This window comes from Canis lupus, chromosome 13, assembly GCF_003254725.2.
Source record: "Canis lupus dingo isolate Sandy chromosome 13, ASM325472v2, whole genome shotgun sequence".
NCBI lineage: Eukaryota > Metazoa > Chordata > Mammalia > Carnivora > Canidae > Canis > Canis lupus.
Window position 1 is genome coordinate 42,364,818 of NC_064255.1, and position 27,731 is coordinate 42,392,548.

Consider the following 27,731-nt stretch of genomic DNA (forward strand, 5'->3'; position numbering starts at 1 on the left):
TAAATAAATAAAATTAAAAAAAATAATAATAATAAACACAAGGGAAGAGAATGTAGTATATTCAAAGTGTTTGTAGGCATTAAGGAGTCTGGCTCCTGGCCCAAATCCTACGTGTGATCATGCAGGCCTTACCCCGGGCAACGACGACAGGGCATCACCTAGCAGATGCGGTGGCGAGTGGCTACCCCTGCCCAGTGACACACTGCCAGTGCTATTTTTTTTTCACTTTTTAATTTTTATTATTTTTATTTTTTTGCCAGTGCTTTTCAGGCTGGAAAGTTTCAGGCAAGGACTTGGGCCTGCCAACACCAGCTAAGCTCCTAAGCATGTTTGCATCTCTAGCCCACATTTCTCCAACTCCGAGGCCTCCTTCTCAGGGGGCCCTAAGGCACTCTTCTCCAGTCTGACTCCGTGTTCTGTGGTGCTGACTCTTCCCCTGTCCATCTTTTGGCTCATCAGGTCCCTCAGGGCCTTTGTTCGGTGCTCCTCAGCAAGGGGGAGATTTATCCCACCTGTGCTGCTTGTCACCTGACCCTCTTCTATTATCATTCCCTGGGGGGAAATGAAACCCTGGAGAGCTGGTGCCTTTCTGTTTTGGCCTCTTGCTGAGACTGTCACAGTAAATGAATGAAGGCCCAATTGTTACTGTCACCTTAGCTCATGATCCTCATTGACACCCCTTCCACCCTCCCACCCCCGTATCTGGCAAAGTCAGAAGATACAGCTTTCATTAGATTCTCAATGGGGACTTTTCCCCCCAAAATGTTGAAGTTTATTGCTTGCTAAGTCTCAACCTGTCCAGGAGCTTAGCTTTTTGACCAAGATTAGAATGGATTCGATTAAGTCTATCTCAATCATAATGCAATATGTTTTTCAAGGTGCTTGTTGAAAGAGCCAAGGAAGCCCCTCACATAATGAAGCAGGTTAAGCAGCATAAATAGTAAAGGCTATGTTTCATATAATAGAGCTCAGTCTGCAAATGATATTTTTTAAATCTTATTTAAGCAGTAAAACAAAATATAAAGTAAATTTTGTTATTTTCATTTTATTGAAAAAAAAAAAAAAACTAAAGCAAAGAGTGACTAAGGAATTTTAACAATAGTATACAACCAGTATGGTGTTTGACTCCCAAACCTTCTTCCTAGTACCTCCCATGGATGATAGAAAGAAAACTTCCCTTATATTTAGATCCTTAAGGAATTTTCCATTTTATAACTCCAGCCTCAACCAGAATATATCATTCATCTTGTAGTCTACTTTAGTAGATGAGGCACAATAAAAAGTTACCTAGGCCTAAGTATTCCTTACAGCTTTTTTTTTTTTTTTTTAATTCTCACCCAGTCAACCGCCTTCCATCCCATAAACATTTTCCATAACATTTGCTCATTTAATCCTATAATGTTCTCTAGGGAAGTGGGTCACTTTTCTTGTTTATTAAATCTGAGAGTTTGTTTTCCTGATAGTAAATAATATCGTATATCCAACAAGAAATCAATTACCTTCCAAATCACAGAGTGCATTATTTCCTTTCCCACGTCCTGCTACAGCCACATGGTAATCTTGAAGGTCACCGACAAATTGATGTACACCGTGCATTATCACTTTTTGAAAGTGACAGTTTCTGCTCTATTTTATTATATTCCCTCTTCCCAATAATTTTTAAAAGTGTAAGAGGCCTGCAAATACAAGTCACCAATGCCTACAGAGAAAAGTGACATCTTGGTTTAATATATAAAGCCTGGGCCTTGGAATCAGACAGACAATGATGCTAATCCTAACTCAGGCCCTAAATTGCTGCATGATTTTGGAAAGATACTTCTCTGAGTCTCAATTTCTTCACTGTGAAAAAAAAAAAAAAAAGATTACTCTCACTTTACAGTTATTTTGAAAAAAGAAAAATCTAGATAATGTATCAAAAATTCCTGGCTCACTCTTTGGCAGGTAATTAAAAAAAAGGTCAAACCATTTTTGACAGCTAGGCTTATGTTAAGAGTTTTATCCCTTTCATCTGATTTGATTTCATCCTCACAGGAACATTATGAGGTAGAGATTTGTTTCAGGATGGGTAACGTCTCCATTTATTCATTTTCTAAAGAAAGTAATATACACCTTCCGTTTCTCGTGTTTGTCAAGAGCTGTGCTGCAGACTGGATTGTGTCCTCCCCACTCCACATATTCGCTTATTGAAGCACTAACCCCCAATGTGTATTTAGAGAAGGGGATTTGGGGAGGTAATTATGGTTAGATGAGGTCATGAGAGGAGGGTCCTCATAATGGGATTAGTGGTTTTATAAGAAAAAAAGATAAAGATTGTTCTCTCTGCTATTCAAGACATAGCAAGAAGGTGGCTGCCTGCAGACCACGAAGAGGGCCTGCACCAACACCAATCTGCTGGCGCCTTGATCTTGGATTTCTAGATCTTGATCTCAGCCTCCAGAATTGTGAGAGAGAAATATCTGTTGGTTAAGCCACCCAGCCTACGGCATTGTGTTATAGCGGCCCGAGTAGATTAACCAAGCTAACATACAGTATCTTAAATAAATGCCATTATTATTATTTAAAATAATAATCATTATCTGATTTCATAAGTTTATTCTAGCAGTTGAGTTCCACTTACAAGTTCTGTGTATTTTTTGACATCTCCAGCAAGTCACCATTCCCTTTTTCTCTTATGCATTGTTGTTTTCTCATAATGCCATCTAAGGGGCATACACCCCTAGAGCAGGAGCCATCTCTCTTCAACTTTTAATCTTGTGCAACCTATAGCAAAATCTCACTGGATACCTAATTGAACTAATGTAATAATGTGGATGGAAAGACATTAAGTTTTATTCCATATACTTTATACTATTTGATTATATTGGTAAGGAGAGGCATTATCACTTATTTCACTTTGAAAAATCTCATGACAAGGGACTCCTGGGTGGCTGTGGTTGAGTGTCTGCCTTTGGCTCAGGGCATGATTCCAGGGTCCCAAGGTCAAATCCCACATCGGGCTCCCTGCATGGAGCCTGCTTCTCCCTCTGCCTGTGTCTCTACCTCTCTCTCTCTCTCTCTCTGTGTGTCTCTCATGATTTAAAAAAAAAAAAGAAAGAAAGAAAGAAAGAAAGAAAGAAAGAAAGAAAGAAAGGAAGGAAGGAAAGGAAGGAAGGAAGGAAGGAAGGAAGGAAGGAAGGAAGGAAGGAAGAAAGAAAGAAAGAAAGAAAGAAAGAAAGAAAGAAAGAAAGAAAGAAAGAAAGAAAGAGAGAGACTTTACCAAGATCTGGGATAATTAGGAAACTTGACTTGAGAACAACACAACCGGGAATAGCTTCTTCAGCCTGGGGACCCCTGCAGAGGGACCTTCCCACCTGGATCCCACCTGCCAGCTCCTGTGATAAAATCAAGCCTGGGTGGCATCGGACAGAGAATCCCAGGGTGGGAGGCAGCCAACCTCTTCCCTAACACTCCTGCCATTTCCTACCTGTAGAGACCCTGGAACCAGTTCTGTTTGGGAAGTAAGCAAATATCAAAACCATTGAGGATTAAGTACAGGACGAGGGGAACCTTCCTGAGTCTATTATACAAAGCCATTCATAGTAGCCTATTTCTTCATAGTATTTATTCTATATTTTCAACTTTGTTTTACAATACTTAATCTCATGCTATACGACTTTTTTCACCTGTTTTAGTGGAGTGAAACTAATGAAAATCGTACATAGGGGGACGCCTGGGTGGCTCAGTGGTTGACCATCTGCCTTTGGCTCGGGTCGTAACCCCGGGGTCCCGGGATCGAGTGCCGCATCGGGGTCCCTGCAGGGAGCCTGTTTCTCCCTCTGCCTGTGTCTCTGCCTCTCTCTGTGTGTGGCTCATGAATAAATAAATAAAATCTTTAAAAAAGTTAAAAATTAAAAAAAACTAATAACAAACCCCTTTATGTTGTAGTAGGAGCTCATTCTTATTCATATATATAAAGAGATAGCATGTATATATATTCATATCCATATAGATCTATATATAGATATATTCAGAAATATAATATGAATATACTAAGATGGCAAAGATAGCACTCTGAATATGTTTATGGGTGAGTTTTTCTCATAAATATTTATAAATATATTTTTCAAACTTTATTATCTTGAATTATATATAAAATGACCATTAATATTCAGCTTATTTTTTCAAAGATTGTAATAGTCACCATTTTAATGAAGCTGCAAAAGAATAATTAGACCCAGAGAATTTCAATCCCATCAATGCTAATCCAGATTACATGTGGAGTCAACTGCCAAATTCAGTGACATTTACTGATTCAAAGTTTTTTTAATCATATTTTATCAAGTTCAATAGACATTAAAACTGAATGAAGCACAGGGAGGATGTTTAAAATGCTTCGAGTGTTTCTCCAATTTTAATCTCTCATCATGTTCTACTTTTGGGAAAATAAAAAAGAGATAAATCACTTTTGAATCTAGGCCATGCTTTGGGCTAGAAGAGGCTAAGCATATTGTTATTTTAGAATTCCCTCTAGAGTATAATTTGAGGTCAATGCCATTAGGTATTAGTTTAAATTACTTAATCCTTTTAAAATATATTCTCTATAGGAAGGTAATACTGAAAACCTTTAATTTAAAAACTAGGTAATTAATATAAAACAAAAAATAAAACATTTTAAAAGAAATTCAATAATTAGCATACATATTTTTCGCCATATAATATGATTTTAAAGAATATATAAATAAATAAAAATGTTAAGGCATTTACCACACCCTTTGAGGATAATTTAAATTATTAATTCAATTTGGAGATACAATATAGTATTTTGGACAGAACACAAAATAGAACAAGGGTCTGTAAAACAACAAATATCAAGTTAAGCACTTGTTGACTATGTGGCATCAAACAAGATTGGTCACTCAATTTTTTGTTTTTGTTTGCCTTATTGAGCAAGTTATTTAATTTTTCCGGAACTCAGTGTCCTCATCTGTGAAGTCGAGATGATAATGATATTTACCCCATGGGTTAGGTTCGATGATTAAATGAATTTGAATATGAAAGCAGCTAGAACAGTAGCTGGTATATAGTGTGACCTAACTGCATATCCACTACCTTTATGATTATCAGCCTAGCACTGTTTAAATCTGACATCAAAAATCTTATGTTTCTCGACTTTTGTGGGTTTTATGTCTGATTCTAAACTTTTGTGCTAATAATGCTAGAAATGTCCTGTTCTGGTCGTTTTTTTTTAGATGGTTTGCTTTGAAGGGTTGATGTCAGTATATGATTGATGCATATGCTACTGAACTGAGGCTTTTGATGTACTTAATCAATGTCATTTGGATCTCATCAATTTCTCTGTCTTAAATATTGATAAAGAAAATCTGTCCTAAAGAAAGATAACATCAGCTTAACATCTCATTCCATAATGATTCTCTTCACACCTCTTCATTGTGGTAGGAAATACTAAAAATGCTTCTTTCTCATTTCCCAGTCCTTCTCTCTGCCCTAACCCATGTGCAATTTATTCAGCTATTCTATTTTAACAGAACAATCTGTAGACAATATAAGATGGCAGGACAGAGGCACCATAAATGGATCCATAACACGCAAACAAATTCAGCTTTGAAACTTCTCTTCTCTTTCTATTTCTCCAGGCATTTTAGTTGCCTCTTTTTATTCCTGCACTCAAGGTCTTTGGCCCATAACTCCAGTGTAGGACATAAGTATTTTGTATAATTACAGTTATAACTGGATATGCTTTAACAACTGTCCAACCTCACCCAAGTACATATCAAATTATACATGTTTTTATTCTCTACTGGCTTTGTGAGTGTCAGAATTCTGTAACAATTTTACTAGTTTTCTAGAAATTTGGTTGGAAAGATTGACTAAACAGAGGACATTGATTACACTGGCTTTGCTTTTGCAGTTGCCTTTTGCTCATTCTACAGAATAAGAGTTGGCTTGACTCATCTACAAGCACATTGTTCATTTGAATGGTGTGGAGTTAGCTCAACTTCTACAAAATGCCTTGGCTTTGACCCCAGACTGTATTTGGTCCTCTCTGCTTTCTCAGGACTCCTCATCTCCAGCTTCTCCCAGTTTGTTTCCCCTTAAGATATGTCACATTTTCTCCCCTCTCCTTTAGCCCTGATGATGTACGTCTGGGTCTAGGGAGTCTGGAGCAGTATTTTAATTTCTTTTCTCTATGCATTCTTTGTCTGTCATAGCCCTTGATTCACTTAGGCCTTCTTTTACTGTACTGAAGAACCCACACTCAAATAAAATACAAATTAAAACCAAATATTGTCCCCATTGTTCTTCTTGGCGTCCCCTATCAAAATGTTAACTTTCCTCAAGGAATAATGGGTGACTAAGAATAATTGGAGAAGAGGCAAATAGATGAAAAGTGAGAAAGGTTCAATGGTTCATAGTACAAAGTATTACTTGCTAAACAACCATTTATGCATCTATCACCATGCATATCCAGTGAGCTCCCCCATTGTCTATCTGCATAGCACAACTAGCACAATGCCTGGCTGGCTGTGACAAGACGCAGAGGATACCTGCATTCAACGAATACAGTTAATCTGCATTTATCTAACTTTATGCTTAAATATATATATTCATTCTTCCATTTGAACTTTGAAATATTTTTAAACATTTTAAAAATAAGAGCAGGAATGTATAAGTAACAGCAGACTTAAAACCTTATGATTCCTAAAGCCTTATTGATTCCAAGACAAGGAACATCTTCATCAAATTCTATAATAAATTAAGCTCAGTAGAAAAGCTGTTGCATCCTGTCCTCTCCTGCATGTGCAGGAAGCCAAGAGCTTTAATTAGTGGAACGTTTTGGCAGCTATTCTTCCCAATGATGTTTTTCCTTGTGATGTCTGATTGTCTTGTCCTCTATGCTTAGCTGACGCTGAAATGGTCATTGTGTGCACGGACACAGAGCTCCTACCGCTCCCCCTTGGGACTTCCTCTGTCCGTAATTTGTTCATCATTTGTCTTCCTTCTTTCTTTGTTCTCTCTGTCTTTTTGTCTTTCTGTGTGTGTGTCTCTCTCTCTGTATACACACATACATGCACACCCTCCTGGTGCTGTTTCTCTACAGACTCCTGATTAATACAAGATTAAAGTAATTATTGTGATTGCACAAAAACAATTGCATTTTACCAATGTTAGTATTTTGGCTGGTCTCTCAGCAAGTCTGGAATCATAAGATCTAGAATGAGAGAGGAACTTCGAACTAATTTAGTGCAAATCTCCACCTATACATCATTGTTACAAAGTATAATAAGGGCCAAATGGTTCACATGTATTATATATAATCTTCACAACAACCCAGGATGATATCCAATGCTACATATGGGAGGAGGAAGCCCAAAGAAGTTAAGGTCTCCAAGATGACCTGGGGAGTAGTTGTTGAGTCAGTATCTAACTTAATACTGTTTGAACCCAGAGACTACTGCCATTCTGTTTGGTCAGATGACAATTCTTTTTTTTTTTTTTTTTTTTTTTTTTTTTTTTTTTAATTTTTTTATTTATTTATGATAGGCACACAGTGAGAGAGAGAGAGGCAGAGACACAGGCAGAGGGAGAAGCAGGCTCCATGCACCGGGAGCCCGACGTGGGATTCGATCCCGGGTCTCCAGGATCGCGCCCTGGGCCAAAGGCAGGCGCCAAACCGCTGCGCCACCCAGGGATCCCTTTTTTTTTTTTTTTTTTTTTTTTAATTTTTTTAGATGACAATTCTTTAATGCAATTCCTAAACGCTTGGACATTTTCTGTGATGCCAAGGGCATTAAATGACAACTGATATAAATATATATTATATATACTTATATATATAATATATTTATACATTATAATATCATAAACATTATATTATAATATTTATAAAATAAATATATATTATGATATTTATAATATATTATTATATTTATATATGAATGTATATTTATTTATTTATTTATTTATTTATTTATTTATTTATTTCTATTTTAAGCTTTGTTAGAAAAGTCTTCCACGTTTTGACTGGTATCTCACCATTCTTTTGCTCTTTGTAGCTGCATTTGCATATCAGCACTTTAAACACATTTAAACTAGCTGTTTGGCTCAAAGTATTTCACTTTCTTAAAGAAATGTTTTGTCAGAAGAAACAATAGCCAGATTCCTGTCCTTCTGATTTTTTTTTTTTACCAGTGTTCTCTAACTAGCTCTAACTCTCTAACTACCAGTATTGTTTTGTGGCTTCTTGTTTCTAGGACCAGGGATAAGAAGGACGATATAACAACTGGACTTTGTATAGATTGGGGAAAGATACTTGGAGGTTTTTACTGCTTGACTTGAGGAAAATGGAGAACAATAAATTAGATCATTGCCTTCAAAACCAAAGTATGGGAGAAAATATTGTGCTTAGGCATTAACATTTCGTTAAAAAAGAGGAACCTAGTGACCAGGAGATGACCGGGGAAATTTAACATGTATGACTGCATTATAACAACAATTTAAAGGTAAATAATAAAGTTATGAAATGTACTTATAATTTTTAATTCAAGCCAATTTTCACTCTTATCTCTTACATAAAAAGAAAATAAATATTTATTTGATTTTTCTGTTTTTCTTATAATCAATTTTATCAAAATAAATATGGGTATGATAAATCATATGACTTTTGGTAGAAAGTTTGATAAATGTATACACTAATATAATGACCACCTCCATCATGATTTAAAAAACAGGAAGTTTCCTGACACCTGTCTGCACTTAATCCCCACTCAACTTCTGCCCTGATAACTATTTTTTTTAATTTTTAAATATTTTATTTATTTATTTGTGAGAGACACAGAGAGAGGCAGGGACATAGGCAGAGGGAGAAGCAGGCTCCCTGTGGGGAACCCCAATGAAGGACTCGATCCTGGGACCCCGGGATCATACCCTGAGCCGAAGGCAGATGCTCAACCACTCAGCCACCCGGGTGCCCCTGCCCTGGTAACTACTAACCTAATTTCTATCACTATAGATGTTTTTTGCCACTTCTAAATATTCATATAAATAGAAATATACAGTAGTCTCTGATAGCGGCTCCTTTTAATCAACATACTGCCTGTGAGATTTGTTCATGTTATGAGTTGATTATTCCTTCTTATCATTGAGCAGTATTTCTTTGTGTTACCTCATCACAATTTGTTTATTATTCACCTGTTCATGGAACTTGAATTGATTACATTTAGAATATTACAAGCAAATTTGTTATAAATAATTAGGTATAGGACTTTTGTGTACCTATGTTTATAAGTCTGCTAGGTAGATCCCTGGCAGTAAAGTGACTGGTTATACAATTACTGCCTGACTAAATTTATAACAATCTTCCAAACTGGTTTTCAAAGTAGTTGTACCATATTCACACTGTGATCAGCAGTTTAGGATGGACCAAGCTGCTCCATGTCCTTGCCAACAATTTTTATTTTAGCAATTTTTGCGTGTGAAATGAGAATTGAGTTTTAATTTACTTTTCCTGAACTTTTAATGGTTTTGAATATATATTTAACCACTTTGTTGAGGTATGATTGATATTCAGAAAACTGTGCATAATTTAATGTATACAAATTGATCAATTGGGAGATAAATATAAGTCTGTGAAACTATCACAAGTCTATTCCATCAACATATTCATTGCCTCCAAAAGTTTTCTCTTAAACTCTTTGTTTATTATAATTATTTTTTGTGAAAGGAACACAACATAAGATCCACATTCTTGGCAAATTTTTAAGTATTTAATACATAGATTATTAACTATATCAATTAGTTAATCTATTATTAACTGTAGGCTCTCTGCTGTACAGTACATCTTTAGGACTTATTCGTCTTGCATAAATGAAACTGCGTCCATTGAACATCTTTTTATCTCATTGGCCTTTCATTTATATTCTTTTGTGAAATGCCTGTAGAAGTCATCTGCCAGGTATTTATGATGTTACTCGTCTTTTTATTAATGACCTATAGGAGTCCCTTATATATTCTAGATACATGTCCTTTGTCCTTTATTTGCAATCTGAATATTTTCTCATCTGTAGCTTGTTTTTATATTCCTTTATTGGTGTCATTTGAAAATAGAATTAAAAAACTTTTTTACAAAGTCTAATTCATCACTTGTTTTAATAGTGTTTTTGTGCTGTTCCATTTTTAAAGATTTTTTTCTTATGTTTTCTTCTAGATGTATTTTGGATTTCACTTTTAAGTTTAGGTCTATGGCCAATTTAAAGTTAGTTTTTCAGTATGATGTGAAGCTGGGACTGAGGTTCTTTTATTATTATTATAGATGTCCAATTCTTTTATCACCATTTGTTGAAGAGTATCCATTTTGAAAAGAGTATAATTTCTCCTCTGAATTTCCTTAACAGCCTTTTTGGAAAATCAATTGGCCAGAGACATGTGACTCTCTTTCAAGGTGTCAATTCTGTTTCATTGATCCTTATCTCTTTTCATCACTGTACTACTATCTTAATGTCTGTAGCTTTATAGTCTTGAAATTGGGCTGTATAAATCCTTCAACTTTTTTTCAAGTTCATTTTAGCTATTCCAGGCCCACGGAGTTTTCATCTGAATTTTGCTACCAGCTTATCATTCTTTCCAAAAATAATCCTGTAATGGTTAAATAGCATTTATAGGCCAATTTGTGGAAAATTTACATCTTAACACTATCGAGTCTTCCGAATCATGTACATGGTATGAAAATATTCAATAGCTTACCTTTAATATGAGGCTATCTGATATTTTAATAAAAGTTCTATGTAAAATGAGGAGGTTATCATCTGTTGTAATTTTCTTAGTGATTTTATCATGAATATGGATGAATTCAGATTTATTTTTACAATGAATGTTTTGAGTCCTTTATCTCTTATTTTGTTAAAATACTGATATAAGTTGATTAATTTTCAAATATGTAAGTAACCTTTTATTACTGGGATGAAACTCACTGGGACATAATATTACCAATTATTACTAGATTTTATTTAATGAAATTTTGTTGAGGATTTTTGCACTTGTGTTCTTTAGGCCTCTGGTCTCTATTCTATTTTTGTAATATATGTATGGGGCTAAATTTAGTAGCAGGCTTATGCTGACTTCACAGTGAGCTGAAGTGTGTTGCCCCCTGTACTTGATGAAAGCGTTTGTATAAAAATTTACCTGAAATTTTGCTTAAATTTTATTTCAGTATTTTTGAATGCAAATAGTTTTACTTTTTCCCTTTTATTTTTATTTTATAAATTTAATTTTATGTTTTTTTTAGAGAGATTGAGAGCATGCAAGTTGGAAGAGAAGCAGAGGGAGAGAGAAAGAGAATCTCAGGCAATCTCCACACTTAGCACAGAGCCCAACACTTGGGGCTTGATCTCAGGACTCTGAGATTACGACATAAACAGAAATCAAGAGTCAGACACTTAAATGGCCGAGTCACCCAGATGCCCCTTTTTTCCCCTTTAAATAAAAATCGTATTTGTTTAATAGATATGTGACTATTCACTTTTAACATGTATTCTTGAATTACGCTTGCTAAATGTGTTTTTTAAAGAAATGTGTCTGTCAACTAAATTGTTGAACATAGATTAATAAATTTTCATTACAGTCCCTAATTTGCATAGCATCCATAGTGATCATTTCCATTCCTGATATTGGTAATATGCATTTTCCCCACTGTTTTCTTAATTTGTTGGAAAGCATCAATTTTGTTATCTTTTTTTTTTCAAAAAAAAAATTGGCTTATAAACTTTTTTTTTTTTTAATTTTTATTTATTTATGATAGTCACAGAGAGAGAGAGAGAGGCGCAGAGATACAGGCAGAGGGAGAAGCAGGCTCCATGCACCGGGAGCCCGATGTGGGATTCGATCCCGGATCTCCAGGATCGCGCCCTGGGCCAAAGGCAGGCGCCAAACCGCTGCGCCACCCAGGGATCCCTAAACTTTTTTTTAACTTTTCATTTCATTTATTTCTACATCTCTCATTATCATATGCAGTGACTATCAAACATGTGACTCGATCTGGCTGATAGTATTGACCAGGTGTTTGATAGCCTTATTGAATTTTGTCTACTTATTGTAGTACTCTGAAATGGATGTTAAAATCTCTCACAATGATTGTTTTTCTCTTTTCTTCATTTTGTGCATTTTTTCCTCTATTTTGAAGCTTTTAACAAATTATGTCTTCCTGATGGATTGATGTATTTATCATTGTAACATATTACATTCTGTTTCTCAAAGTCTACTTTAATCGCTGCATTATCCTTCACATAAACTTCCATGTCTCTTTTGTTTACATTTTATGGATTTATCACTTATTTCACTTCATCCTACTTTTGTTTTTACATTTTTAAAGTACAAATGATTGGCCAAACTTTAGAATCAATCATCTGAGCCCTCTTCTTGACTATGTCTCAGGTTTAGTGGCTGCCCTGCCCTTGACCTGCCCAATTCAGTTCTAGCAAAGAATCCTGCAAAGTCATTTTAGCAGGAATCCTCCTACCCTTGATATTCGATCAAGGTCATCAACCCCACTGTTGATGTCTGTGTCTTTGGCCTGTTGTTGGCAATAATCCTGTTAGGACAGTTCATCAAGAATCTCCCTACTTTTGATTTGTCCTCTTAGTAGTTTTCCTTCCACTGATCACTCTGCTCATTGGCCGGAAATCGTTAGCTGTCCTCATTGTATTCAGAGTTGAGCTCAGTTCTGTACTGATGTCTCCCTCCCATATTGCAAGAAATCAAATAAAATCTGTTTTGCTATTTCAGCCAACTGCCTGGTATATATACATCTGCATGTCTTATATTGTAGGAAGTTTATCACAAGGAATGATACTCTTGCCCTTTCATTTGGAGGATGTAGTCCATTTGTAATAAAATTATAATTACATCTTACCTTTGGTTTTCCATTTGACTATTCCACTTTTGTTTCTCAGTTGCTACTTTCTTGCCTACTTTTCAGTCGATTTTTTTCAATATTCCATTGCTGTCTCTATATTGGCCTTTTTATTTTTATTCTATCATCTATCTAATATCTATCTATCTATCTATCTATCTATCTATCTATCTATCATCTATCCACCCATCCAACTATCCTTTTTCCCTATCATTTAGGTATTTCATGATGCATTGTAAACATCTTAGAATTTACTTAGAATTAATAGTGTATATTTATCCCCACATCTCAATTCACTTAAGAAATTACACATTTTATTTCTCACTATATATAAAATCTTCATGCTTATAGCACTTACAAACTATACTTTCATTTTCCTCACACTCTTCTTGCTGTTACAGTCATATGGTCATTTGAATATCTGCTATAAACTCATTTTACTGTTATTTTTATTTAAAATTTAATTATCTTTTAAGGAAATTACATGGAGAAAAGAAATTTTATTTAAAAGTAAGTTCCATTTATTAAATAGTTTTAAAAAGAAATCCAAAAGTACATTTTCCTGCACCAACCAGCTACAAAATTCAAAAGTGTCGCTTAGGCATTTGCTTTAAGATTCAGCATTTAACTTTGTAAACCACATCTGAGAGACTTGGCGCTTTTGCATTGGGTGTTTAATTTATTTTTATTCTATTTTGGTTCAGAGGAAGTAGAAAATATTTTCTGGCATTCTTATTCACTTGTTACATTTGTATGAGATTCTGGTTGCCAATTTCTCAGATAACAAATGACAAAGCAGAATTATTTAAAGTATTAAGGTTCCTACACCTAAAGCTAAGTCGTGAATATGTTGCTGAATTCTCTAATATCCATATAGGTAACAGATTGACAGCTGTACATTCGGCATGCTTTGTTTTTTGGGCTTAGTTTTCATTGAAAGGTTATTTGTCAAGGTATAGCAAATTTTGTAAACTTGCATCAAGTTTATGAATAAAGGAACATTTTTTAGAACGTTTTAGAGAAAAATTTTTTGTTTAATCAAGTTAAATACCATTTTTGGTGCTCTTCTTTTCCAAGTCTGGTATTTCATTTTACGCTGTTGCTTAAGAATCTCGTAGTTGAGTTCGGCTGGTTACTAATTCTCTCACTTATCTGATAATCTTCACTTAAAAATAAAATTTTTAGAGGGTACTTTTACTGGGTTTAAAATTTTGGATGGCTTTTTATCTCTTTCAGCACTTTAAAGAGTTTACGGTATTTTGGTGTTTTCAGTTTCTGATGAGACGTTTGTGTATTGTCTCTTTTTTACTCTGGTTGTTTTCAAGATTTACTCTTTATTTTTGGTTTAAGAACTGAAAACGTGCTTGTGTGGCATCCTTTTTCTTTGTCTTTTTTGGGGTTAGTTGAGGTTCTTGAATCATTAAATATTCTTGTATAGGTGAGGAATTCTTACTGTCTGAAAGTGGGACATCAGACTTCATTGTTTCACAACTGTTTTTGTTAAGGTCAAAATACAAAAACACTTTTTGTATTCAAGTGTTCTGACGCTAATTATCTACAGCATAGCCCTATCTATTTAGAGGATATTAACGCTATTAAAAACAATAATTTGAGTCATCTAGACTTGAAATTAATCTTTATCACAAATTATTCAAGCAAATCAAAGATGAATAATTCCCAGGACTGAATAAGATTTGTTCCTTCTATGTGTTCCCAGAACCTCTTGTACTTAAACTGGTCAAAGCATGTATGTGGAAATATGTGGAAATACATTATTTATAGCTTTTTAAGTCTTTGTATCTCTTTGCGATATTTTACAGCAAATGAGTTACAATGAAGAGCTATGACTTTTTCTTTATTGTAATTTCAATGTATAGAGTGGAAGGAAACATTAGGCAGTCAATAATATGTTGTTGATTGAATTAATAAATGAATGAATAGGATATCATACTTCTCTAATTCATAACTCTGTAATCTAGGGCTATGCCATTACCAATATGGGAAAATAAATTATAACCAAACATACGAATTTATCAAGACAGCCCTTTTTGTTCTACCTTTCAGTCAAAGGCGTTACACGTCCCCATTGCTGCTTGCCAATTTTGCAGAATATTTTTCTTTCTTTTCTTATTTAGCACTGTGCATAAGAGATGACTTAGCTTCAGATTATTTATTCTTGCTATCAAACTGAAAAATAGATAGCCTTTTGTGATTGTCCTCAGGACCTATTCTCTGTGACTCTGGAAAGAAGTAAGTGGCACTGTCAACAGGAGGATAACGGTACCTCTACGCCCCCAAGTTATTAGTACTCCATCTATGTCATTGTCTAAAAATTCACAAAAGTCTTATCCTCATATGAAGTGATTTGGGGCTGCATCTTCAAGAAATGTATCCAAGCTGCATCCCCAACCATATTGCTGCCTCCATCTCCATTCAATAAAGCAATAAAGATATTGAAGAGAAGCTCTTGGCACAAAGCGAGCCACTTTCTTGCTCTAATTCTTAAAATCCTGCTAGAAGTCTTTCTCCCCCAAACCAAATAATATTCTGAAAGTTTGGGAAGGAAGATTGGAAAACTTTAGTATGAAATATATGACTGATACCTAAAGTCTAATTTAGTAATTCAAAATTTTGGCTTAACTTATTTTTTTTTTTATGAAAGTATGATGATCGCTTCTTGGCCTTTTGGCTAAGATCAAGTGCTTATGAAAGTATGAAAAAGTATCATTCCATAAGGTAATATTAAATAAGTGACTCCTTTTCTAAAGGAGTATGCAGTTTATTATCTGTTTTGCTATGATGGATTTTGAATTTTTTAAAGACTTATTAAATTATTATTTTAGAGAAAGAGAGAGCTGGGGCAGAGAGAAAGAAAATTTTAAGCAGGCCCCACTCTGAACATGAAGCCCAAAGCAGGGCTCGATCTCACACCTTGAGATCATGACCTGAGGTGACATTAAGAGCTGGATACTTAACTGACTGAGCTACCCAGGGTGCCCCGATGCATTTTGTATTTTAATAGGTTTTTTTTTTAAGTCATTAGTAGGGAAAGTCTTTTTATTATTAAAATATTTTAATTCAGTTATGATATGAATAAGTCATGGAGTGAGTTGTTGAATCACTGTGCTGTGTCTCTGAAACTAATGTAACATTGTCAACTATATTTTCATTTAAAAAAATGTAAAAGGGACGCCTGGGTGGTTCAGTTGGTTAAAGGTCCAGTTCTTGGTTCAGCTCAGGTCATGATTGCATTGGTGGTGGGATCCAGCCCCGCGAGGCTGTGGGCTCTGTGCTTAGTGGGGAGTCGGCTTGAAGATTCTCTCCTTCTGCCCTTCACCCTCCGTGTTCTCGCTCTCTCTCTCCATCTCTCTAAAATAAATAAGTAAATCTTTTTCTAAAATATGAAAAAGATATTAAAAATAAAAGATTTAAGATTGTATTTATGGAAAATGCAATAATGATGCAAGATAAAATTAAAAAGATGAATTAGCTTAGAGATAAATTATTAAATTACAATATCTGCATTTTGATTGTAGACAATGATATTCAGAAAATAAACTTTTGTATATGAGGGAATATGAAAAATGTGTAATAATTTCTTACATGAATTATAGAGTTATACCTCCAAAACAGGAAAACTGATATTAAGATTCAATTAGGTGACTAGATCCTAAAAATAAACATTTTTGTGTGTTTCCTCAAATTTAGCATAGATTACATCTTAGAAATAAATATGCAGCATTATGGGCAAGAAGAATCAAGTCAAACTTGATTTGGGTAAATATCACCCGTATTAGCTATAATCAAATGGTGGAAGTTCCAAAAATTCAGGTTAAATATATTTTTGAAAGTTCAGTTACATAATGCTGAGGCTTCAAGAACTATATGCTTAAATAACTTTTTCTTATACCCTCCTTTCCATTTTTTGAATATAACTTATTAAGAAAAGTTTTTTTCTGCTTACTGTAATATCTTAAGGTACATTCTACAGAATTTATTTTTAAATGCCCAAAATAAAATACAATTTGGGGGAAATAAATTAAAAAGTACATTTTTAAAACACTCTTTTAAATGCTATCATCCTTCTATATAAAAGAGAATTTAAAAAATCAGGATATTGGGGTGGGAGAATAATTAATAGTCCTCATCTCACCAAAGAAAATCAGTTACTAACTTTTTAAATCTCTTTATTATGTGGTTATAATTATCCCTGAGAATATTGTTAAATGTTTTATAATTTTCTTTTGTTTAATATGTGTAAAGCTATAGTTTTTATGCGACAAAACTTGGCAAAATATCACAGATGGCTGAATTTAATTACTGTGCGTGTCTGAGTGTGTTGTTGATAGATTGGCATTGTTTGCATGAATAATAAAGTCATAATTCATAAACTTCTAAAAAAATAAGGTCTATACAATTTATAAATTATTTCCAAATATTATTTCAATAATATTTAATATTTTAATGCACATATTTAGTGACTATGTGTGATTACACATATACATTTAGTACCATTTTGCAATACCTACCTTTTATGTGTGAGAGGAGAAAACATCACATGGTTTAGAAAAAAATCTGTAGAATTGGGATACACAAGGGAAAAAAGCCCTTTTGCACTGTAATGGGCAGAGACACCCTTTTACGCAGAGAATACAGATAATGTAAAATTTGAGAGTGTCTAAGAAAGGATCTTGGGTCACGCTATGCAGAGTCAATCAGATCTGGGAGCAAGCAGTATGGTGTACTGTTCCAGATCCTATACAGGGGTCTTTTAGTCCCTTGTCTCCCACTGTATGTTCTTTTAGAAACAGTGTATTCATTATTTTCTTGCATTTATTAGTTGGATTTAATGCAGAGCCTCCCAGGTTCCTGGGAAATCTTCATGTATGAAACCTTTGTTCACATTTTATCAGAATATTAATTTGCAGGTAATAAAAGTGATAATGACAAAAATTACTTCAAACTTATATAACTGTTTTAACTCTCCAAGGCACATTTACCTATAATTTTCATTTTCTTTAATGGTAGGTGTCAAGCTCATTCATCTTTGTACTTGGTGGTCTAGCAAGTTGTTGCCACATTGTAGAGTTTCAATAAATGCCTGCGGAAACGTTACTCAGAGATATCCTGTCAAATGGAGAGGACAAATGTCACTGTGCTATCAGACAAAAGAGGAAAGTGAGTAGAGCTATATTTGATTTACTCAAGAACACATTATTTGTTAATGGCAGAGTTCAGACAAAACAAAACAAAATCAGAACCGAAAACCCTAAGGTTCTATCTTCTAGCCTGGGGATGTTTCCTATCTAATTGAATTTGTCCTTCTTGTTGATAGAATTTTGTGCAAAAATAGAGTTTTAGATAAAGTATATGCTACCATTCAGCATTTCTTTTCTTTTTTTTTCCCAAGGAAATATAATGTAATTTTGGCCCTTTTTCTATCAGTATTAATACCAGTTGGACTCATTTATAGCAGTGAAGTTAATGCGTGTTTTAAAAAGTACTCAGAATTTTATGTTCATTACAATTCCTCCCAAAAGAAGCATATAGTTTTATGCCTTATAGAACTAGCACCAGTGTTGACCAGGAGGCCAAAGGGGCCAGGGAAAAGTAAGGGCCAGATCTTTTATTGTTTTCATTAGAACGAATGGGTAATGCAGTATGGTTAGCATAGGATAGTTTGAATAATTTCAGTGTGCCCTGGCTATAAGGATCCCGGGCTCCTTGAAAGAGCAAAAGTTAAGTTTATATCCGACAGTAAGAATATAATCGGGGTGGCCATGTGGACTTTAAATAAATTGCCTTCTTACTTCTATTTAATTCTTTTACTTTAATGTAAAGCTAAATCTTTTCACTAATTACCTCTATTACTAGAGAGGGAGTTGGTATAACTAATATCTAAACTTATTTTGAAAACCACCATTTAACGATGTGGAGACATTGTGACTTTTCCTAAAATTAGTTTTAATATGGATGGCATACTCAGTAAATTTCCATAAAATGTATATATGCTTCTTATCTGATGACTATATATTTCTGGGTACTAGCATGCAAGAAGCAACCTCACCACTTAGAAAGAGGCAAAAAGAGAGTACTTCTGTATTTTTCATGAATTCAGGAATGAAACTTCATCTCTCTTCATGTGTGGCAATGTATAAATAGAGTTTTAGTCTACAGTAAAGATGTGGTTAGGTGATTTATCTGATATCCTGAAACCTGACTAACAGAATTACTATTTTCCTCATCAGGGCTGCCTTTATAGTAATTCTTCCAATATATGAGAAGTTGTGCCAAACTTCTCATAATTCAAGTGGGATACATTTCCTATAAGGTAAATATAGAAATCAATATAGATAAGAGCCCTTCAAGCTGATTGATTACCTTATGGTTTATGTACAAAATCATGGTGCCTCTTCTCAAGTAGCCTGGATAGTATGGACTCTCAGCCCCAAGATGATATGAGTGAAGACAGAGTATTAGTCCAAATCAGAGAACTTGGGGTTAATTCTGACTTTTTCTCAACTAAGGAACTGTGTAATATCAAACAAGTCACGTACTGTTATGGACTCTGTTTTCCTTAAGTGCCAAAGAGACATTAGATCAATAATCTTTGGAATTCCATTAAGTGCCTATATTCTATGACTGTATACTCTTTGGTTACTATCAATTATAATATTTGATATAAGTTAACATGTAATTATAATAATCCAAATACAATTTTGCACTTTAAAAAATTATTAACATAATAGAGCTTTTTGAACTGAACTACGTGTAGTAGCTGTGTTTAGGTCTTTGGAGAGATGGGAGGCTTAAAAGTCTCCTCGCAGAATCCTTATATTTATGAGATATGAACCTTTTTAATTAGAATTCCATGAAATAAGTCAATCAGAGAAGGACAAACATTATATGGTCTCATTCATTTGGGGAATATAAATAATAGTGAAAGGGAATATAAGGGAAGGGAGAAGAAATGTGTGGGAAATATCAGCAAGGGAGACAGAACATGGAGAACTCCTAACTCTGGGAAACGAACTAGGGGTGGTAGAAGTGGAGGAGGGCGGGGGGTAGGGGTGACTGGGTGGAGGGCACTGAGGGGGGCACTTGACGGGATGAGCACTGGGTTTTATTCTGTATGTTGGCAAATTGAACACCAATAAAAAATAAATTTATTATTAAAAAAATTAGAATTCCAAAGACATCACTGCTACAGTAATATGTTAAGAGTCTGGAAGTTCGTGATTCCTAATAAGTGAATTTTGAAAATTAGCACATTAAAATAATATTCTATTATATTAAAATAAATGCACATTCTAATTGAAATGGTTTAAAACGGAGTTCTGGAGTCAGACTGACTGAGTTGGATCCTCAAATCTACCACTGTTTAGTTGTGTGACCTTGTGCTAAAAGAGAAACGCTTTTTTATTTATTTTTAATGTTTTTTAGAAAAATGCTTTTTAAACTGATCAAATATTTAATCTTTTTATTGGTGTAATTTCTTGAGGTGTAATTTGCATACAGTAAAATTCACCTTTTTTCTCGATATAGCTTATGAAAGATTCTATTCATTTAAAATTCAAAAAATTGCAGGCTAACCTTATAGTGACGAAAAGCAATTCGGTGGTAGCATGGAGATGAGACACTGTGGTGGCTCTAGTGGAGAGGTTGATTTGCATAAAGGATTATAAAAACTTTGGGGTGATGGATATATATCGTTACCTTGATTGTGGTGATGGTTTCATAGATGAATGCATACGTCAAAAATTACCAAGTGGTATACTTTAAACTTGTGTGATTTATGGTGCATTAATTGTGCCTCACTAAAACAGTGAGAAATGAGAACTTTGCCTATGTTTTATGCTAAGGCCAAAACTTTAAGGGATTTGTTTCTGAGAGAGACACAAACAAAATTGAGAAATTCAGTGGTGGGTGTTCTTTCTAAGCCACTGTCGACCCTAAGAGATTTTATTATAGACTGAGTTTCGTTTAGCTCCCTGATAGTTATGGGGATGGTTGAGCCCAGAAATCATGGAAGCAAAGTGATGGCAGTTAATTATTAGAAGAAAGATAGGTCTAAGGAGAGGCAAGGGTGAGTAGCCATTAGGAAGTTCTAACTCACAGAGACATATGGAGATAGTTAAAAGAAAACAGTATCTCCAGAGGCAGGAGAGATAGGCAGCCAGCAAGGGTGGTGCTGATGATCAAGAGACTGAGGCCATCTTCCCCCACCAAAGTCGCAGTGTATTGTGTATTGTTTGTTGCCAGAATGAGCTGGTTTTCTGATCCAAACCTATTCACTGGAAGAGAATTCAGATGCCCAGGAAGAAAGACTCTACAATCCTATTACTATATGGTAATGAATTTGCAACCTATAGCCATTTGGCTAGCTAGGCATACATGAGGGCAAAGAGACAACGCCATTTCAAGGCCTGCTGGGCTGTTCACATAAATATCCAGGACCCAAAGCATAATCATGCTTTCTCTGTTAGAGTAGAAGTGAATGGTGGACAAGTTAATGGAATCCTGTGCAAAGTCTGGCATGCTGCACATTTACTGGGACACACACAGTTTTTGTTTTTGTTTTAATCTTGGAATACATAATAGGAAAGGAGACAGTTGATACTTTGCAGACACTCCACTTTGGTTCATTTGCTGGTAAAATAAAGGCTGCTATAGTCAGATAGCCTAAATGGAAACCATTAAAACTGACTCGCTTTTCTAGAGAAAGCAAATTTTAAAAATCAAATCAAATCCCTGAGAACACTGCAGAAATTGGTGTCATCTGTGAAGATGTGAAAGATGAGGATGAATGGTAGTGACTGCTATCACATCCCATCTAATTTTATCAGTCTAACCCTTCAAAACCAAGGTGGATCTGGAGGCTGGTGGTGGACTACTGCAAACGTAGTGAAATATTTCTTGTACAGGAGATTATCATAGTTTAAGGTGCATTGTACCTGTGAGGAGAAAGGCGAAATGTAAGTCACTCTGCTTCCCATCACTTCAGGGGTTCACCTGGAGAATTTCAATGCCAGTCTTCACAACTCTGCAAGTTTAGAAGGGAAATACTTCAAGTAGGGGAAACGGTTAGTTACTTAAACACTGAATGATAGGTTGGGCTGATAACGATTAGGTTTCTAATACCAAAAAAGTCAAAGGGGAAAAAATATTTTCTTAGAAGGGATAATTTACCCTGATGATTTGGAGGATTGAGACCTCCTAATACACAAATGGAAACAGATAAGCTTAAATTTGGCAAACGGGCGATTCACCGGGATATTTCTAAAATCTCTTGACCAATTTTGACTTCAAACAGACAAGTACTGCTGCAGTGGGATAAGAAAAGCACAGAAACTGTGAATGTGACAAACTTCAGACTTTTTCTTTTGAGTCAATAAGCTTTTGGTAGTTTCTTATTGCATCAGTAGGAAACCATGCACCATCTATTTCTCTTAACACTCCTAACTTCTCATTTATGAATTCTCCAGTATGTGGGGTAAGAAGAAGATCAAGGTTAGTAAAAAAGTCGGGATCCCTGGGTGGCGCAGAGGTTTAGCGCCTGCCTTTGGCCCAGGGCGCGATCCTGGAGTTCCAGGATCGAGTCCCACATCGGACTCCCTGCATGGGGCCTGGTTCTCCCTCTGCCTGTGTCTCTGCCTCTCTCTCTCTCTCTCTCTCGCTCTTTCTCTCTGTGACTATAATAAATAAATAAATAAATAAATAAATAAATAAATAAATAAATGTTAGTAAAAAAGTCTCATTATATTTTAAACGATAATTTTGCTTATGACACACAATAAAGTGATTATGTTTGCTTCTGTATTGGTCTTTTATTTTTTTTTGTATTGGTCTTGTTTTAGATCTGAAAGATTAGAATTGTTGCTAAAATTTACCTAGCAGCTTTTGCATATCTCCACCATGTAGCATAGCAGCTCTACTTCAAGACATTTACCCAAAATACACACACACACACACACACACACACACACACATATATACATATATACATATATATGTAAATTAAAAGATACATACAAGAATGTCCATGGCAATCATTTTTATAAAGCCTAAAACTGGATGTAAACCAAATGTCCGTTCAAAGGAGACTGGATAGATGGATGATGGTATATTTGTACAATGTATTTCAGCAATAAAAAAATGAAACAAACTAATTACTTGCAATGAAATGGGTGAAACTCAAAAATATGCTGAGCAAAGAAGCCATATTCTTACATGTATACATACCTGCACACATTTATATAAAAAACAGATATTGCTATTTATATAAAGTGAAAGAGCACAATAAAAATCTATGATGATATAAATTAAAAAATGATTGCCTGAATGAGGAAAGAATATTGACAAGAAAGGAGTGTGGAGGGATTTCTTGATGTGAGGGAAATGTTCTGGATCCTATCTGGGTAACAGTTTCATCATTAAGTTGGTATATGAAATGGTTGAATCTCACACAATTTCACAATTAAGATAATACATTTTATTGTAATGTAAATTTATCTGCATTAAAATGAGAAGCCTTGAGGATAGTGACTTAAGGCCAAAGGGGAGACTTTGGGGAACTTGTAATATTCCTTTTCTTAATTGGTACTTTGTGAAAACCTTTATGATTTACGCTTTGTACTCTTTTCTGCTTATGTGTTATGTCTCTCTATATATATAATTAAATCATAAATATAAAAATTATGTAATATATAAATTATATAAAATTTTTAAAATAATTTTAGGGAGCAAGTAACTATAGATATTTTTTAAAACATTAAAATATTCTCAAATTAAATGCAGACTGTGGTCATTGCAGTACTGAAAAAAAATTAGAATAGTTACAAGAAATGTGTTTATTCCAGATTTTCATGGCATCTGCAATATCTTAAGGGATAGTAAAAAGACAATTTATATTTCTGATACATAATATGAAAGAAGTGTAGGAAGGAATTGGTATGAATAATTTACAGAATTACATGGGACCAAATGAAATTATGCATAGAAAATACTTGAAAATTGTAAAGCACAATATAAATTAAGGTATTATCACCTTCCTCACCAATTGCACTTTTCAAGATGAGTCTTTAACAATGAATTTCACCAAATTTCCGCACATCAGTCAAGATAGCCAATAAAAATACCAATTCATCCATGATCTGAGAAAGAGAATTGGAGCTCTGGGTATACAGTGACACAAATATTTAAGTTATACTGACAATGGATATAGGTCTTTCTAGGAGCAATAATATTTGACAGCCACATCATATCTGTCAACTGAAATTAGACATACCCAGAATCTGTGAGTAGAGACAAAGCCCCTGTCAAAAAATACACTCTTCCTTCACTGTCACATTTTCTTCCTATATATCATCATCATCATCATCATCATCATCAGTATTGCCCTTGTTATTACTACTATCATTTGTTGAATACCCACTAACTTTACATCTGTTTTATATGGAACATATAATTTCTACAATCCCAGAGTGACTACATTCCCATTTTCTTAAAATTACCATTGTTCACCACATGTATATTGATCAGACATTCATGATCAGCGTCTGATTGACGCTCAACCTCAACAAAACAGACATTTTAAGTTGAATAAGTCTTTGTTGTTGGGGGAGGGACTGTCAGGTATCTATATAATGTTTAAGAGCATCTCTGGCCTTGACCAGCTAGATGCTAGTAGCACATTTACCTAATTTGTGACAATCGATAATGTGCAAAGACACTGCCAAAATGTTGTCAGGAAAGAGGAGGTGCAAATTCACGCCCCTTCACCCTGTTGCCTGTACATTAAAGTAGCCACAGCCTAGTGCCAGTTAGGCACACAAAAATTCCTTTTACTTTTACTCAGAAGATCTGGACTTGAATTCCAACTTTACTATTATAGTAGCTGTATGATGTAGGCAAATTATTCAGTTGGGTCTGTGAGAGTAATAACATATCAAGTCTTCCTGGGAATGACTTTCATTTTTGAGTCTTAATATAAAAGACAACTCATGTGTTCCTTTTATAATTAAAATAAACCTTTACCTATTACTTTATAGTAAGTCACCATGTCTGTTCTTCTTGTAAAATATTTCTCAATAGCAATGACTTTTTCTTTTTCTTTCCTCATTCATTTGTTTTTATTGCCATCAAACACACTAGAGCATTCAGTGCATAAGAGGCCAGCCTTGTGTCTAGGTAGCCACTTGATGCCCAGTATCTCACACATGGAAAAGTAGCTACAAGGAAATGCTCAATATACATTTAGCATATAATGGCTTAATTGTGATAATTTATGGGAAAGTAACAGAGTAGTTCTAATTACATTGCTGGTGCTTACTAAATGCCGTTTCCTTGTTCTCTTGTGTTATAAAGAAGAAGAATGAGTCTCAAAATTATTTCCCTGGTGGAGAAGCACTCTGTTACAATCTGGAATATGATATATGTTAGCTGAATAATGGCTCCCGGAAGATGGCCAGGTCCTAATCCTTGGAATTTATGAGTGTGTTGTCTTATGTAGCAAAAGGGACTTTGAAGATGTGATTAAATTAAGGGCCTTGAGGTGGGGACAGTATCCTAAGTTATTCCCTTAAATCCAAGCTAATCACAAGGCTCTCAAAAAAAAAAAAGAAGAGGGAGGCAGACAAGTGGAAATCCAGGCATATGGCCATACAAGTCTAAACAAAGGAAAATGGGTGGCCTTGAGAAACCCTTAAGGCAAAAGGGCATCTTTTCTCCTAGTGACCCCAGAAGGAACACAGCTCTGTTGACAGCTTGATTTTATCCCCCTGAGACCCATTTTAAACTTCTGGCCTCAAGAACTATAAGAATATAAGTTTGTGAGTTTTAAGCTCCCAACATTATGGTAATTTATTATAGCAGCGATGGAAAACCAATAGAAGAATATACCCTACACATAGGTGTTTTATCTTTTCTCACCATCTCATCTCTTTTACAAAAAAAAAAAAAATAATAATAATAATAATAACGCAAGCTTTTCCCATTTTTTTATCCTTTACTCTTTCACTTTAATGTGATGCTTTCTCTCTGAGTCAAGGAAGGCAGAAGTTTCCTAGCATAAGAAAACTAGTTGTAGGGTGTAGAAAGTATAAATTGGTTGATAATCCAATTGTGCAATGTAATCATTCCATTCATTTGGTCAGTAAATATAGTTGAACAACTGCTAAGTTGTTCAATTCTCATTCACTACTCACAAGGAATAAAATATATATATGAATATATAAAAAATATATATGAATATATATATGAATATATAATATATATAACCAGAGTTCCTTTCTCTTACAAAGTCAGACTCAGTGGGGAGAGGAAAGGGGAAAAGAAATGGACACTTAAAGAAGGAATTTTTAAACACTGTCAGATAACAATAATGGAAGTGTTCCTAAAGCTCTATGGGGACACATAGCTCTTTCTCAGGACATCTTTTTAGAGAAAAATAGATAGACACTGGCTTTCCTTTGTAGTACATCCTTTTAAAACTTATTGAAAAGCTGAGTAAAATCTATTCATAGGGAATTAAATTGATTCACACAATATAAGAAAAAGAAACATCTCTTTTCAAGAGGCATTAAATCTACTTCCTTAATAGCGAAATCAAGATTAAAAGAGGTGAAAAATGATGAGAATGACCTTTTTAGTTCTAATCACACAAATAAATCAGTGCACTGGTGATGAATTCATTAATTTTGATTAAACACAGAACTATGAAGTCATTTGAATTAATTCAGTAATCACCATCAGGAACAGATGCTTTAGAGCTTGATATTGAGCAGACCCTCTAATTTGCTCTTTGACCCAGTCTTAGGGAAATGTGTACTAAGATCTTCAAGGTAGCTGATTTTATACACAGATGGATCAAGTATGAAGTTGAACAAAAGACCTATAGATAGTAATGAGGTCCTAACCTGCCCCCTAATAAGGAAAACGTCAAGGTTAGCATAATTTTTGAAAAAAGCAGTGGTTTCACATTGAGGCTAGAAGGGGTTTTATTGGCAGCAATGCTAGAAACTCTTTAGAGCTGTGCAAGGAATTTTGAGATACTTCAGACTTAGCATCTAGGACAAAAGAGCTATGGAACTTTGAGTTGTCAGATATGCCATAGGTAGTGGTAAAGTCAACTAACTATAAAGCCACTTCCAGAATCTGATTACCAAGTACACCCAACTCCATACAAGGTTAGTGATTCTGAAGGGGAATGAGTTATTGGTTAGGAGCCCTATCCATGAGTATAAAGCCATTTTCTGTAGGAAAATAAAAACTGCTTTGGGGTTAAAATTTGCAAGAATATATAGCCAATAGTAATAGCAGAAACTACTAGCTATTTCTCATAGAATTTTATCTAAATAAATGAAAATAATCCTGTACTGTCAAGTAATATGATTTTCCCACTCACAATATCAGAAAGTAGGTGTCCTAATGTACCAGGAGTGCTGTAATGTCAGAGGATCCTCATGACAAGTCTTCACAGAAAATTAGAAGAGCAAAAGACTTAAGCTGTATGTACAAAGTATACATTTTCATCTCACTTTTTACTTCTTTGGATTCCAACCATGAATTACCATAACAGAAAATGGAAGAATAATTTTCTTTTCTTTTTTTTTTTTTGGAGAATAATCTTCATATTGAATTGTCAAAGGTTTTCCATAGAGTAATGATTTTTAAAAACACACAAAAGTTGTTATGATTTTTTTTGGAGGAAACCTCAGAAATGTTAATCAAACATGTCATGAAAAGCCTTATTCATTAACAAAAATACTTATTTGAATTAATCGATCCTATGCATCACCTGGCCCATAAGTAAACGGGGAAGAAGTTG

General features: G+C 34.6%; 2 long non-coding RNA genes across 5 annotated transcripts in view; one reads left to right on the top strand and one right to left on the bottom strand.

Annotated features, from left to right (window-relative positions):
• LOC112652243 (uncharacterized) overlaps positions 1–27,731 on the top strand; it is an 85,903-nt gene that overhangs the window by 20,157 nt on the left and 38,015 nt on the right. For 2 of the 3 annotated variants that reach the window (XR_007401658.1, XR_004809976.2), the window contains exons 1-3: positions 8,258–8,501; positions 17,933–18,082; positions 19,153–19,235. This is a non-coding gene — a long non-coding RNA (uncharacterized LOC112652243). Of the gene's footprint in view, positions 1–8,257; positions 8,502–17,932; positions 18,083–19,152; positions 19,236–27,731 lie in introns of those variants that run through there. The other variant, XR_003131303.2, reaches the window with a different exon arrangement.
• Positions 17,905–27,731, bottom strand: part of LOC112652242 (uncharacterized) — an 87,779-nt gene continuing 77,952 nt past the window's right edge. The window contains exons 7-9 of one of the 2 annotated variants that reach the window (XR_007401657.1): positions 23,961–24,057; positions 21,859–21,947; positions 17,905–18,031 (exon numbers count right to left, since the gene is read on the bottom strand). This is a non-coding gene — a long non-coding RNA (uncharacterized LOC112652242). The remainder of the gene's footprint in view (positions 18,032–21,858; positions 21,948–23,960; positions 24,058–27,731) is intronic. The other variant, XR_003131302.2, reaches the window with a different exon arrangement.